Source organism: Passer montanus, unplaced genomic scaffold (assembly GCF_014805655.1).
Source record: "Passer montanus isolate IOZ18808 unplaced genomic scaffold, ASM1480565v1 scaffold13, whole genome shotgun sequence".
Taxonomy (NCBI): domain Eukaryota; kingdom Metazoa; phylum Chordata; class Aves; order Passeriformes; family Passeridae; genus Passer; species Passer montanus.
Genome location: NW_024359832.1, coordinates 993,417 through 1,005,607, shown reverse-complemented (window position 1 = coordinate 1,005,607; position 12,191 = coordinate 993,417). Strand labels below are relative to the sequence as shown.

General features: G+C 37.0%; 1 protein-coding gene across 1 annotated transcript in view; it reads right to left on the bottom strand.

Annotated features, from left to right (window-relative positions):
- Positions 1 to 9,399, bottom strand: part of DLC1 (DLC1 Rho GTPase activating protein) — a 244,253-nt gene extending 234,854 nt beyond the window's left edge. The window contains exon 1 of the mRNA XM_039698935.1: positions 9,319 to 9,399. The gene's annotated coding sequence lies outside the window, so the exon portion shown is untranslated. The remainder of the gene's footprint in view (positions 1 to 9,318) is intronic.
- Between the last annotated feature and the right edge of the window lie 2,792 nt (positions 9,400 to 12,191).

Here is a 12,191-nt window from a genome sequence, read left to right as displayed (position 1 = left end):
TGACAACGGCAATGTATTTATCTTAAACTCTCACTTAACTGACTGGCCCAGATTTCTGCCCTGTTCTCAGAAGGCAGCTGTCCCTGTTTCCACAGGAGAGTTGCATTATATTGATAGCAGTGTAAGTTCCATGGTCATTTCCTTACCTTTTCGTGATTATTATTACTTGAGCTCTCGGATTAAACGTACCAAAACACTCTCAACACACTTTTCAGGGATTGTCTCCCTAATCCAATGCCCTTGTAAAACCTTGTAATCCCCCTTGGCATTTTGCATACTCTGTTCTTCTACCCAATCCAAATATCCTTCTTAAAAATCAAACTTTTAAAATTTCATTTTGTTATTAAAATAATTTCATTTATCAAAACTGTGTATGCTATTTAGCAAATACCATAGAGTAACTAATAGATTTGTAAAAGTTCCTTAAGATCATAGAGTTCAACCATCAACCCTGTCAAATCCACCACCAAATCATCTCTACATGGCTTTTAAATATATTGTGAGCTGCTGACTCCACCAGTTCCTTGGGCAGCCTGTTTCAATGCTGGACAGCCCTTTCTGTGAAGAATTTTTTCCCAGCAACCAATCTAAACCTCCCCTTATACAACATGAGGCCATTTCCTCTTGTCCTATTGCCCGGTAACTGGGAGAAGGGACTGACCCACACCTTGCTACAACCTCCATTCAAGTAATTTTAGAGAGAGATAAAATCACCACTGAGCCTCCTTTTCTCCAGTGCAAATGGCTTCCTAGCCATTCCTCCCAGGACTTCTGTTCCAGACCCTTCACCAGCTCCTCTGGGTATGTTGCAGCACCTCAATGTATTTATTGAAATGAGGGGGTCCAGAACTGGACACAGGATTTGAAGTGCAGCCTCCCCAGTGCTGAGTAGAAGGGTCCTGGTCCTGCTGGCCACACTGTTGCTGACACAGGCCAGGATGCCATTGGCCTTCTTGGCCACCTGGGCGCATCTGGCTCATGTTCAGCCACTGTCACCAGCATCCCCAGGTCCTTTTCTGCTGGGCAGGTTTCCAGCCACTCTTCCTCCAGCCTATAGTGCTGCATGGGTTTGTTGTGACCCATAGGCAGGACCCAGCACTTGGCCTTGTTGAATCTCATAAAGCTGGCCTTGGCCCATAGCTCCAGCCTGTCCAGACCCCTCTGCAGAGCCTTCCTGCCCTCCAGCAGATCAACACTCTCACCCAAATTGATGTCATCTGACTGCGTGTGCACTTGACCATCTCATCCAGAATCCTGTCAAAGCTATTAAACAGGGCTGGGCTCAACACTGAGCCTTCCAGAACCCCACTGGTCACTGGCTGCCAGATGGACTTAGCACCCTTCACCTCCCCTCTCTGGCCATGGCCATGCAGCCAGTTTTCTACCCTGCAAACAATAGTTCTTAAAGAAGCATCTACAAGAGCACTTCTGCCCAACAGACTGTGGAAGTAGCTGTAGGAGCCCCTTTTATAGTTAGTAGCTTGAATTCCCTTCTGGCAGGAGACATTCCCTTTGGTATACTTACAGGGTTTTTTAAAATTTCCAGCTTTTAAATATTAAAAAAAATAAATTGTATAGAAATTTAGTTTCATTCTTAGCATTTGAAGAAACAGATGGTTGTACAGACAGAAAAACCCTGAACAAAGAACATATCTCCACTATCTGTAAAGTTATCTCATTTTAAATAACATTTTTCACTTCAGTGTGTGAACTGTTCAGGTTAAAAACACTTTTTGGACAACAATTTTTGCCTGTTACCTAGTTAAACTTGCTATAACACTTTTAAAACTTGATAAATAATGCATAGCAAAGCAAGATTATCGTGGGTGAATATTAATGGCAGAAATTAGAGCACAGAAACTAATCTATAGTCAGAGAACACTAAAGCACAGAGTACTAAGTGACATAAGTAGGCTAATTGGATGCTTCTTACAGGAACTGCTTTTCTGCAAACATTAGATTCACCTGACAGAGATTTATTTGACAACTCTTGGATAAGAAAGGAAGCAAATGCTTCTTTTTTGTGTCAAAATAACAGATCTGTGTCTTGACATCAAGGAAAAAAACAACCAACCAAACAAACAAACAAAGAGATGCAATATCTTAACGGTATATTGTTTTCTTCCTCATTTATTTCAAGAATCAAAATAATTCTTATTACTCTTCTCACAATCCTTCTCCTACCCTTGACAAAGACTCAGATTGTTAGAATAAGATAGCATTTAATAAAATAACTATTTATCAGTAGAGTATCTTGATCAATGTTTGCACATGGTCTAGATGACCTAGTTTAAAATAATACAGTTGTCCTACTCACAAAGTCTGGAATCAACCTATGATTTGTGGATTCTTGTGGTTTTATGACTTTATTTTAAAAAAATTGATAGCCATAGTCCTTCCTCAGCCCAATGAACTGCAGAGGCATAGATCAGTGCTAATCAGTAGCCCTGTTTACAACTACATATCACAGTTTATGTGTCTCTGGCCTGTGACTGGTAGCCTGGGTAGAGTGACCAAATCCCACTCAGCAAGTGAGAGATACCGGGGAAAAATGGGAGCAACAAGAGCTGACAATCTACTTAGAGCATTTCCTAGGTAAAGGTGGAAATGCCTTCACCATTTTGACAGCAACCTGTCCAAAGCCTCACCTGCTCAGCTTGATCAAAGAACCAAGGGGAGCCAGCAGAATAACTTTGAGGGAAAACTTGAAGAATGACATGTCAATGTAGGGAACTGCCAGGAGTAAGCCCATGCTGTGCTATAGCTCCATCAAACTGAATCAATTAAATGTGTGTTTGATAGAACTCAACATGACTGGCAACCATATGAAAAGCAACATGAAATCCAGAAAATTACAGGGATAAAACAACCAAATTTTACTCTTATATATAGCTATATTCTCTATAACATTCAAGGATCTTGTGAACAGCTGTTACAGAGAATGCAGATTGTGTATGCCATGTTTGCATTATTGGTACTTGTGAAGGCTTCCCTTTTAAAAGCTCAAATTAAAATAGGAAAGTGAGTTTCAGGCACAAAGTCACCTTAATTTAAATTTATGAACAAATAATCTGTGCTGGCAAGTGTGTTAATTTATGAAAAACTCTGCATAATAAAATTCTAGATTCCTGTCTGACCTATATCTAGGCTTCTATTAATCTATTGTATGCTAAATGGCCTCTGAAACTCTCTAAAAAAATTACTTTTGTTCCTTCTGATCAGGATAGTCTTAGTACTTTATTGATATAAAGACAAGGCTCTTTTTAAACTCTGAATATCAGAGAGCTGGGTAAAAAAATATTGCCCTACATTACACCAATTTCATGGAAGATATACATAATTACACTTGTGTGATTTTTGCTGTCTCAATAGCATTTTCAACTAAGTGAACATAAGGTCAAATAAAGCTAGATAACTTTCAGTAGCATAAATGTAATCTAACTTGAATTAATACTGTAGATGAATTATCCAGACCACTTGTAAAACTGATTGCTAAACCAGTTAGAAACCTTTTGACAGGACTTTACTACAGGGAAGTCAAGTAAATAGAACCATGGTAAAACTACAAATACATTAAAAGAATTATTACCTAGCTACCTCATTCTTACGGATTCTTAGATTCTTACGGATCAATATAGACTGTTATACACTCTCAAGCCATCTCAAGTAAATAGAACCATGGTAAAACTACAAATACATTAAAAGAATTATTACCTAGCTACCTCATTGCTTCTTATGGATCAATATAGATTGTTATACACTCTCAAGCCATCATTTTAAAAGTACACCTTTCTTAAGTGGTTCATGAACAGCATTGCATTTCAAAGATATTTTTGCATTTCAAAAGACTCAAGAATGAGTCTCAATTTCTGATAAATACACAGAATTGTCATACATACATATATATATATATATATATATAATCACGGAAGTTAATTCTAGAACTATCAGTGGAGATTTATGTATATATACTTATATTTATACATACATATATATACTATGTATATATATCCATATCTGAATTTACAACTTTATGCTTTTCTATGCTCATGTTTATATTGCAAAACAAAGTAGAAATCTTTATATATGCTTTAAATAGCACACATTTTTTCTACATTTGACACCTGTTTTATACATCTATATAATATACAATCATATGAATAATTTAGGTGGCAAGTCCCGTATTACCTTACAGGTTTTTGTTAAGAACACAGGATTGAAATCTTGTTCATTTCATTTTTTGTTGATATAAATCTATACACAATAGAAAACAATATATTTCCATATCAAGCCAAGAACAATTTTTTTGGTTGTAATTACAAGACCTCAAGTAACACATACAGACTCTTAATTCATAGTTCTGTATTTTTATTACATCAATGGTTTTATCACAAAAGAAATTTACTTAAAAGCTAAATATTCATTGTGGTGGGTTCTAAATAATCACTATGAAGGTAGCTTATGCCAGAACAAAGATTAACAGAGGGAGGAGAAGTCCCTGCTATATAGACAATAGTTACTGAAGGAGGAATCTTGGTAAAGTTTCAATTGTTTTCTTTCTACTGCTGCCTCCTTCCTTGTTATGGCCTGATGTGCAGTGTTCAACCACAGGAACATCTCACTTCTATTTTATTGCAAATTTCTAATTCAAAAGAGGATTCTCCAAAATGATCTTTGGCTATATGCTATGCTACTCTTCCATGCTCTTCTACACAGCTACTAGCCTTTTTGGGGTTATAGGGCAGATTCCACTGAGGTGAGAAGAGCCATTGCCTTTCAAAGACTACCTCTTTCAAATGCTTAGGAGGCAACTAGGCATGGGAAAATCACCCCAGACTGAGACAAAATCACTAGGTGCAGCTTGTGCACATCCACTTGCTATAAGATACTGAATCATATTTCCAGATCAATTGCTATATTAACAAGTAATTTTGTCTCTAACATTTGCAATTGTATTATTTTCTCCCTAAAGGTACATCAAGAGAAGAAGAGAAATAATATGGGAGAAACAAGGTAGAGCAAAGAGACATTCCAAAAAGGCTTCTTTGTACTATGTATCTTAATTTTTGTATGATTGACTCCTAGGAAAGTGAAAGGGAAAGCATGATACTGTAATTTTGTAAATATATACTGAAATCAGAATATTCAGTACAACAAAAGGATTTTATTCCAGTGGTCTGCAATAAGCATTTGTAAAGCCAACTATTAGCATGAGAACTCCCCCTGTCATTCAGAGGTGCATTTCTCAGACCCAGCAAATTAGCAGCCTTATTAGCTACCAGCTACTAGCCAGGTCAGTATGAGCAGATATAGGGGAGTTATTAAGAAGATACTGTCAATATATTCTATGATTACTGTTTGTCCTCAAGGGTCTGCACAACGTTATCAGTAAAATCTCTATTCCTGTAAATATGTTTCCCTCTTTTCACCAGCTCTCAGTAGGGAGAGAAGTGCAGAAAAAAATATCACTCCATCATGCTCCAAGCCTTGCCTCTGTGGCAATGTTATCGCAGTCAACATGGAATTATTTCAGAAAGAAGGAATTTTAAGAGCTCAAACCTGCTTCTCTAAAGAAAAAGTGGTTGAGGTGCTTAGGAACATAACATTAGTAACAGTGTGTTAAAGTTTCTGCTATTAATATTACTCTCAACTTCTAACAACATGACTGAAGCAGCTTTTTCCTGGACTGTGGATTTAAACAAAAAACAAAAAGCCAAAAAGCAAAAACTCTTACACATAAAAAACAAAAAGCCAAACAAAACCCCAAACCAAAAAAAACCCTGTCCCAAAAATTCTTCTCTTTTCTCCCTTCCAAACTTCACTTCATAGTGCCCTCTGGTTTTTAATTCTTATTACATAGTATTGAAAATGCAAGAAAAGGGATTGCAGAAGGCGATTTCATCATGAAGGCATTTTTGGTCAAGTTATTTTATCCTACTTGTGCAGTAAGAGTTGTGCAGTAGGGACAGGATAGCAGTTCATTCTGCAGTAAAGAAAAATAGTAAGCAGGTTCTTTCTTTGCCAGGCTTCTCCAGGATTTCTCCTTCCCTCTCTCCCCACAAAATATGTTTGTGTTTTGCATCCCTCCTAAGTTTCTAAGATGTGGAATTTGTATTCTGACCATACAGTCAGATTGCCTTTGGCCAGAGCGAGTTGCTTTTCTTTGTACTTTTCTAACATAAACTATATGTAATTTCCTAAGTTTCTAAGATGTGAAATTTGTATTCTGACCATACAGTCAGATTGCCCTTTGGCCAGAGCGAGTTGCTTTTCTGTGTACTTTTCTAACATAAATTATATGTAATAACTCTTCGTGGATGCAAGTTTTAGACACTTTTTTCCCCTCCTCCATTTTCTTTCTCTTTTTTGTTCCTTACTCTGAAAACCCATCCCAGGTCCAAATCATGCGCCTGGATGTTTTATGCTTTGTTTCAGAGAGGGACAGTGGGTAACAAGACAAGAAAAAGATAAAGCAAGTAGTATAGAAACTTTTCACATATTGAACAGGGATGACATTCAAATGTGAGAAGAAAAGGACAGATTGTTGTTCATTGTCAAGTTTCAAAGGATGCAGACTTTATTTCACTCTGCAGTTCTGAGATACCATTCTCTAAGCTGTTTTTGTTCCCAAGCTAAAGGAATGGAGGGGACCTGCTCAGTTCACATTTGTTAAGCACTGGAGGACAAGTGAGATATGTGGGGGGAAACAGAGGTCCAAATGCTGTAGTAAAAATAAAAATATTTCAGCAATAGCCAAAGTATGATTATGGATTAAAGCCCACTGAGGCTAGCAGACAGTCCTGTTAGTGTTGAATATGTCCAAACTCCATATAAATCAAGAAAGAAAAGAACTATTTGGTCAGGATAGCTTTGGTAGTATCTGGTTAGTATCAGTGGAGAATAGTGTTCATATTGCTGCATTGCACAGTACCTCCCTGAAACCAAATAGCTGAAACTTAATAAGCCCCTACTCAAGAGCCCTGGAGGTAAGAGTTGGACCCTGCAATAGTAGAATCAAGTCTAAAGTTCATGCAATACCAGAACATGCTGAAAATTCATGTGCCACAGAGATGTCCTAAAAAGAACTTGGTACTTGAGAAACAGTTTCTAGTTCATTATCAACACTTCATTCCCTGTTTAATACTTTAAGTGATGAAGAAAATGATCACATATCTATAGTTTAACAAGTTTTCAGTACATGCTGAATTAACTGCTGTTTTCTAGACTTAGCATAACTGACTCCCCAAACCACAGGCAGCAAAAGCAATCTGCCTGGCAGTCTACTTGACAGGTGTCCATGTGCCCCTGCACAGTGAATCTCAGCATGTAAAGTTTAGGTCAGTCCAGAGGTCCTAGGTCTGAAGGGTGAAACCAGGGCTGCCAAGTTCTTCAGTGGCAGTAATTTTTGTGGTACATGGTTATCACTGAGACATCCTCTGCTTCTACAACTTGGATATCTTCAGATATCTCCATATTAAAAGTTATATCCCAGGGTTTGGGCATACCTTTGCACGTGTTATTGATCATGACATTGCCTGTGTTGTCAGTTCATCAACCACCCCTTTGGTAAAGCATAGTGTGATGTTGTTACCTCATACCAAATTCCTATCCAGCTTGTTTTAATTTTATATTTCATTCTGTCTTATTTTAAACATGAGTTAATGACTCCATTAATGTTTCTACAACCAAACCACATTTTTTCCTCAATCTTTGTTTCCCTCCTTTTCCCAGTATTAGGTGGTGTTAAAACTGAGACATTCAGGATAGCTGCTGCTGGATGAGCAAAGAAAGGATAAAAATCATAGAATAGTTTGGGTAGGAAAGAACATCCAAAAGCCATCTAGTCCAACCTCCTGCAAAAAGCATGGACTTCTTCAAATACATCACGTTGCCAGATTGGCAGATACAATAGGCAGACACAGGCTTTCACTGAGTACAAGCAGGTGTGCAGAGTTTGTGGTAAGAAAAAAGAAGTTAGTTCTGATCACTGGGTTCCCTGAAGATGGAGCATATATAGGAAGTGCAGGAAAAGCAGCAGGAAAAGCAGCTGGCTTTCCTTTTTTTTTTTTTTTTTTTTTTTGTGACCTGGATAAACATTTAAACATTTCTTGTTGTGGCATTTCTGATGCCTGAATCTTACTAAGGAGACTTACTACAATTTGGACAAGGATAAGAATAAGAATCTATGTTTCCTTAAATAGTCTTCTTAATCTAGCTATCAATGAATTAATGAAAACCTTCTTCAACAAAATAAAAATGTGTTATATTTCCTCATATAGTAACGTGGAGAGCAAACAGTATCTAAAACATGAAATATATTGCATAAATTGAGGTATTTCCCAGCACTCACACAAGTTTTTAGAATCTGAGAGTAGAGGAAAATTTTCAGTGCAGGTTAAAATGATTTTTAGCCACTTATAGTTACAGGTAGGTGCTCTATATATCACATCAACAACTTAAATCTCCAAAGTATAAATGCCAAAGACCCTTGCTCTGTGTAAAAGCAATTTGCTAGATAAAACCCGGGAATTTCAATTAAGGATGAATGTGCAATTACTTTAAGGAAGAATAAAACCAAGCTTTCCATTAGGAATATATGAGCAGCTGTTAAAAAAAATAAAATACTGTCAATACTGTCTCTTCATTCAATTAACTCCTAACCTTGCAGACCACAGATCATTTCATTTGTCACCACATCGATTAGGCAGCTCTGCATTTTGAAGGTACTTCTATGCCATTAGGTTATTAGATCCAGCTAATTTCTTTCCTGAGAAATTACATGAATGCATTTGACACATTCATTAGCTAATGAAGTTAGAAGATTCCTATAGAATCCTTTCTGTAAGTATCAGAACTACTATTATCAAAACTCCAGTTCAGAGACAAAATATGTATTGTTTTTAAAGATATAATACACAACAGCTAATATTTTGAAACTAGCATTTTCATTTCATTGTGGCTGTGGAACTACAAGAAACAAGGAAATTATGTTAAGCAACAAAAATCCTCCAAATATCATCTGTCAAAATCATTAATGATATATTAAGTACAGCAGCCCTCCTTTAGTATTTTAAAATATATTTGAACTACAGATCCTCTCCTAACAGTAAAGCAATCTTCACATCTACTGTTTGACTGACCGTGAATGCACTAACCTTACAAGTTATTTTTATAGAGTCACATTCGACAAGTTAAAAAAACCATTTTCATATGAAGTGAACTGATAATGTAGAATGCAAAGTAATTTCATGTACAGCAAATAAATATAAATACTTCCTTATGTTTTCATGAGGTGTTTAAAAAAAAGCATTCTCCTACCTTAGTCGAAGATGCTTGCTGCTGACTGACTGGAACAATTTTACTTGCATCCTAGTAAACTCTTGAGCAGTAATCCTGTTATGTATCTACAGCAGTTTCACGGGGGTGGGACTTCGGTGTAATAATGAATTCACCAGGGAATCTTCCCTTTGAAAGAATGCTGCTGCAGAGAAGGAAAGCACTCTACACTTACTGTCACAAGCTTCTGGATGATTAAATTAAGACACAGGGAATAAGTACAAGTACACACATGGAGTGATGCAGATTCAAATATTTCCTGTATGCTAAACCTTTGAGAGGATGAAAACTGCAGTATGCTTTACAAGGAAAGTGTATACATAAATATGTATGTGTGTTTGTGTGTGTGCATACACTTTATATATGCAAAAAGGAGAGTCATTAGAGGTCCTTATGAAGAAATTAATTATTTAGTCTATAGATGTGTGGCAAAATAGCATGTCTGGGTTTATTAGTGATTCTAACCATTTAATCTGAGAAAGAGAAACTCCAAGTCAAGCATGATTACCTTACCTAAAAAAAATTATAAAAATGTAAGAGTATCATAATCCTGAATGACGAGTTACATAAAAAGCAGATACACACCCAACCTACTGGCTATCACTAATTTCCCGTGTAGAGTGGCAGCTCAGACATAATGAAGAAGATCTGCATGTTAACCCAATAACACAAAAAATAGCTTCCTGTGAGCTCTCCAACAAAGAACAGTGATGTTTATAGTGATTATTATTAAGATGTATGAGCAAAAAAAATCTTGGAGAGTGTGTGTGGTCACTTGATATAGTAGATAATAAATATAAGCACAAATTGATACTTTGGACGAAAGAGAGATATATCTGGCAAGGTTATGGCAGTGAATATGAGAAAGGGTGAAGGGTCCCAGTATTCAACCAACCACCTCAGTGGAGCTGTAAGAATAATGGTCATACGACCCAATTCCTGGGCTAAGTGAGCCTATCAGCCTTTATTAAATCATCCAGCACTTCCCTTATTTTCTCATTTACAGATAAAAAGCAAAACAAAGCTGACTCATGGACTTCCAGCTCTGCAGAGCTGCTTTCCAGCAGGTCAGTCCCAGCCTGTGCTGGTGTCTGGGATTACATACACAGATGCAGAACCCTTCATTCACCTTTATTGAATTTCAGAAGGTTCTCTCTGTCCACCTCTCCAACCTGTCAAGGTCTTTCTGAAGGGTAAGCATAGCACCCTGGGGTATCAGCCACTCCTCCCAGTTTTGATGCATCAGTGACCTTGGATGAAGGAGTAGAGTACCTTCTGAGCAAGTCACTGATGAATAAGTTAAACAATACTAGGCCCACTATTGAACCTTTGGGGACACTACTCATGACAGGCTTCCTAGATCTTGTGTCACTGATAATGACTCTCTGGGATCTGCTATTCAGCCAGTTATCAAACCACTTCCCTGTCCACTCATCCAGCCCACACTTCCTGAGTTTGCCTATGAGGATGATGTGAGAGTTGATGTCGAGGTAGATAGTACCCACTGCCCTCCACTCATCTGTCCAGGTAGCTGTTTAATTGTAAAAGTCAATCAGGCTGGCCAATCCTTCCAGTGACTCCACTTGTCTGTCACTTTATAGCTTTCTTGTTAGCTAACTCACAAGAGGTGAAAACAATCATAGCTTTCTTCTGAATAAATTCCAGCATCCATTCAGGGTGTGAAAGAAAAATTCAACTCCTTTCCCTTCCAAAGCAACGTGCATTTCTCAACTCCATGCAACTGCCCTTACCAATAAGACATGAAGTGGTCTGTGTGCTTGCCACACCTTTTTTTGAAACTGTCCCAACAGGGATGCCACACTCAAGAATCTGAGTTACTTAAAAGACAAACAAAAAGAATAAACATCATTCTAGAATGTTCAAATGTCAGCATTACCTGAATAGGAGATAACAACTTTATCTAAAGTAGAATTCTGAAGATTTTGTTTCCAGAGAAATGAAAAGAATTTACAGTTGCTCAACTCAAAGGGCAGAAGGTGAAGGAAAAGCAGCAAGGGAAAAGAATGATAATATTTAGCTATGTCGAAAGCAAGAGATGTTTCCCATCTTTACAGAAGACACCATAACAAGGAAGAAGTTTAAATTGCAGGAGAAAAAGCTTTCCAATGCCTAACCATTGGATCTACCAGTAAACAGGGAGACTTCTCAGTCTTCTTATTTCTTGGAAGCCTTTAAGAACAGGTTAAAAAAAGTATCATAAATAATCTGGGAAGGGTTAATTGTACATTGGCTGAGAGGTGATCTACACAAGTTTTTCTGTACAAGTTCAGAATATTCAGGAGTCAGAAATGAGGCATGTTGCTGTCAGAAGTGATTTTATCCAAGCACAAGTATACTTTTTTAATTTGTAAAAATATTCAAAATAATTATTTTGATAGGAATTATTTATGTCAATAGAAGTGTGAACAACATCCTGATAATAAGACATTTAAAAGTAATGTAACACTAATTGATCTCTTCAATTAAATTTTAAATATATGCTTGATACATTAATTAGAAAGCTTTTACCTTCACCCAAAAACCCCATAAAAGAATACAAGCTATTTATTTAAAAGTTTTCCTTTTTCATTTTGATGCAAAAAATTAGAAGCATGTAAGACTGCATTTCATACTGACAGAACAAAACCCATGTGTCACGTACTAGACTTCTCCAAATGCCGTGATTCAGCTCTTTATATTTAATTGCACCCTGGTAGACCTTAGAACTTAATTATTCTGACCTAACAGGATGACTTTACTAAGACCTTCTTTTATTGATCTAATATGCAGTTGAATGTCTGTTTCAATTTCTGGCCTGTGCTTGCTTGTATTAAATTACTTGTTTTCACCTACTT